The sequence below is a fragment of the Paramisgurnus dabryanus genome, chromosome 10 (genome assembly GCF_030506205.2).
Source record: "Paramisgurnus dabryanus chromosome 10, PD_genome_1.1, whole genome shotgun sequence".
Taxonomy (NCBI): Eukaryota; Metazoa; Chordata; class Actinopteri; order Cypriniformes; family Cobitidae; genus Paramisgurnus; species Paramisgurnus dabryanus.
The window spans coordinates 40626739-40631001 of NC_133346.1; the positions used below are offsets into that span (position 1 = coordinate 40626739).

The 4263-nt window shown below is 39.9% G+C and overlaps 1 long non-coding RNA gene across 1 annotated transcript; it reads right to left on the bottom strand.

Annotated features, from left to right (window-relative positions):
- LOC141282898 (uncharacterized) lies at window positions 1–880 on the bottom strand. The gene is made up of 4 exons (XR_012337757.1): window positions 775–880; window positions 564–678; window positions 395–476; window positions 1–42 (listed from the first exon to the last, which is right to left on the bottom strand). It is a non-coding gene; the product is annotated as an uncharacterized lncRNA (long non-coding RNA).
- Window positions 881–4263: the final 3383 nt, after the last annotated feature.

The following is a 4263-nucleotide window of genomic DNA, read 5'->3' on the forward strand; positions in this document are numbered from 1 at the left end:
ATCAGAATGTGATTCTGGAAATTTTCCAGATCTGACGTTGTCCTGTACAATGTGAGAAAACAACCACTTCCTTTCAATTACAAAAACTGATAAACAGCGTCACTCTATGGGAACAGTTTCATTTAGATTGCTTCTCTATGCCAAGCTGACAGGCCAAATTTACAAATCTTGCATATTTAGCATATTTTTTCACATTAATAAAGTATCTATTGACATTTTTATTTCAGTTTAATATAAAAATCCACACTGTCATGTAACAAACTTACTGACTTTATTTGAAAAATAAACAAAAATGACATGTACATATTTTTTTTGAACACAGTATAATTTCAAGAATTTATGTATTGTAATAGCCCTGTACATAAATGTTTTGAAATGAAAACTGAGAACTTACCTGAAGGTAATGAACTTCCCCACATCCTTCAACCACCGCTTGTCCAATACAATAGCAGTGAGAGCCTGGTGAGCTGCCGAACCTGTAAGTATTCCTATCGTGAATAGGCTGATGGTGCGTACATAGTCAGACGAGTCATAAAAATCACCACTGTAATCATTATAATTACCTTGTTCTATCCAAGGCTTCTCCTGGGTTACGTCCTCTAGAGGTTCATGCTCACAGCATCCCACTGACCATGTGTGCTGGTTGCGGACATGATGCAGGAGTCCATGCCACTTCAACTAAAAACACACATACACCACATGCCATCTCTACCAACTTTTTTACAACCAAAAACATTGGTTGTGCTTACAACTTTATAATTAACATAAACCTACCTTGAACTGTTCCTCGGAAGAGGCTTGCTTGGCACAATACCAGAAGTGGTTAACAATGTCCTTTATCCAAGGAAGGAGGTCTGACTGGGCCCTCACTGTACCAGCCTGAAAGAAAGATGTACATGTTACACAGCTACATCATGAACCACTTCAACTTTCCAGTGAGGGTGTAAAATAAAATGGCATACCCGTCGTATCTTCTTCCCCAAATTTTTGGCTGCATGCCAAATATCGAGGGAATGCTTTATACTCCATGCCTTGTATTTGCCACGTTCAGGATCTAAGAAATAGTATTCATTACAAAATCACACACACCAACATGAACAGGAATCTAACGACCACGTTAGGTCAAAAACAAATAAATGTCCTTACTGAGCAAAGCTGAGATTTGCGGATGTGCGTCGGTGACCACCTCTGTCACATGGATCTCTGGAAGAAGTGCATCCATTGTCCTAATGAAACACTCCTTCTCCAGGATCACCGAATTTCTGTTCGTCTCTCGCTTGTCAACAGAAACAATATGCACAATGTCACGAGACTCTTGCTCTATTGTCGTGTACGTGCAATACTGTGCACAGTGACCTGTATAATGAGGACAAAATGTGTCAGTGTGTAAAATAAATGCACCACAACCAACTGTGTCACATGATGTCTCCACCACACCAATGCATGCACACACCTGGAGAATCCATTCTGCCATCACCTAAGGATTAAACAAAAAATATAATATTTCAAATGGTTTAATTGACTTTCACAGCATGTCAGAGGCATATGTCGCTATAATCAAAGATGACAGAAGAAAAGTGTCTCACCCAGGACAACAACTTCATCCTTCTCCTTCAATCGGTTTAAAACATCAGCCCTTATCATTTTCCAGAACTGTTCGACTGGTTCAATACAATAGGCTTCTTGAATCTTGAAAAAGGTAGGCTCAGCCACCATCCCCATTTGCATGAACTTGAAGAGAAAGGCAATCTTCCTGTAATTGTTCCCGGAGAGCAGTATGTTGATGGCCAGCATGAAATCACCTCCCTGCATGCCGTATTTCATCAGGGGCTGTGAATTCCACCGCCACAAAGTGTGCCCAAAGGGACATCGCTGTATTAGTGGAGGGGTAAATAAAAATTATCCCAGAATGAGTGAACATCAGAGGAGGGATGTCAAATCTTGGTTAGAATAACTACAACAACACAAGTTGTTTACTAGAAAAATTCTCTGAAACAATGGATTACCTACAAAATATGAATTTAGCCATATGAGGACAACAATTGTGCCAATTGTAGTTAGCAAAAGCATTACACACTAGAATTGAACTAGGGTTGTTTTTGTCAGATTACAATGCCACACATGTACCAATTAAAAAATGTACTATATTTACCCATTCCAAGATGACTCCAGTTCCCCTGGGTTTCAGAGTCACCTCAAATGGTGGTCCTGCAGAGCACACTGCCCCTGTAACCTTGTTGATGTTACTGCACCTCTGTATCGGCAATTGGAGGTAGGTGGCCAGCATGTTTAGGTTTTCATGATAAACAATACTGGCTTTCTTGCCAACCAGGTCATCGTCACAAACAACCTTTTTATTATCTGGAATATCGCGCTCATCATCTTCTGGGGCAGTTGGCATCACAACATCAAGCACGGCTTCATCCAGGCTTATCTCATGCAGCTGTTCAATGTCAGCTGCACCTCCAGGACTGCAGATAAATAAACACATAGATCAACAAACATGACTCCTGGACTAGTTAGTACTGTAGCTACTGTTCTAGCGGTAACTGCAATATATGTAACATACCGTATCTGAAGAAAAACAATATCTTCATCAGAGCTGTCCGCATCTTCACAAAACCTTAGGTCAGTCCACCGCTCATCCATGTCAATGCTGCATATCAACAGATACACATACTTGAACATATTCATGCAATAGAGAGAAAATAAAAATACGAAATTTCATCAGCAAGTCTTACGTGCTATTTCTCAAATCGTTCCTTGCTTCATCTGGACTGTCACACTCCTCCTCTGCAATACTCATGGAGTGCATGCTGCAAGCATAGTAGATATAAACGAGTGAAAAAGAAAATGTCAAATCAGTCAACGATCAACCATTACAGACTACAAACCATTGTGTCAATGTATAAGGCAAACCCACCTTGCTTCTAGCACACCCACTTCTTGTGCATCCAGCTGTTGTACACCTAGGACTGTAAAGTCATCCCTAAAAATAAAAAAAATTAAAATGAATTATGAGCAACATTAGTAAAGATCTGCAAAGCAGACTGAAACACTGTATTATTGAAACAAACAAAACACGCTACCTATCACGGTCAGACTCCTCAATAAGGCTAGACACCGGCAGCTGTGGTGGTTGTGCATGTTTGGCTTTGCTAGGAGTCGATGTTACTTGCCGTGACTGGTAGCTGTGGAAAAAAAAAGAGATCAAGTCGGCATGTTTTGTATATGTAAACCTCACAACAGTAATGTGCATGGCATGTTTGCGTAACCCTGCTGAAAAAAAAACAGCATACCAGCAAGACCAGCATATGTTGTGTTTTGGTGCTGGTTTGCTAGTGAACACCAGCTAAACCAGCATCAGCACCAGCCAAACCAGCATTAGCACCAGCATTCCATGCTGGTCATAACAGCATATGTTGTGTTTTGGTGTTGGTATGCTGGTGACCACCAGCTAAACCAGCATAATACCCATGCTGGTTTGATGCTGGTTATTTCAGCAGGGAACTTACTAAATTTTCAGTCATAGAAGTGAATAGTTCAACTCAGAACAGTAGTGGTACAACAAAAAGCCCTTACAAACACAAACTTATGCGTTTGGTGATATTCACGTATATATCGATTGGCTCATGTTAGCAAAGGCGTTAGCTATTGTGCTATCATATAAAACCATCTACAATGCATTGTACAAAAAAAAGAGATCAAGTCGTAATTTTTACTATCTGTAAACCTCACAACAGTAACGTGCATGGCATGTTTGCGTAACTTACTACATTTCCAGTCATAGAAGTGAATAGTTCAACTCAGAACAGCAGTGGTATAACAAAAGGCCTTACAAACACAAACTGGCGCGTTTGGTGATATTTACGTATATATCGATTGGCTCATGTTAGCGACGGCGTTAGCTATTGTGCTATCATATAAAACAACCTACGATGTATTGTACAAAAAAAGAGATCTAGTCGGCATGTAAACCTCACAACAGTAACGTGCATGGCATGTTTGCGTAAATTACTAAATTTTCAGTCATAGAAGTGAATAGTTCAACTCAGAACATTAGTGGTATGACAAAAGCCCTTACAAACACAAACTTACGCGTTTGGAGATATTTACGTATGTATCGATTGGCTCATGTTAGCGACGGCGTTAGCTATTGTGCTATCATATAAAACAATCTACAATGCATTGTACAAAAAAAGAGATCAAGTCGGCATGTTTAGTATCTGTAAACCTGTATTACTCACAAGTCTAGTAGCAGCA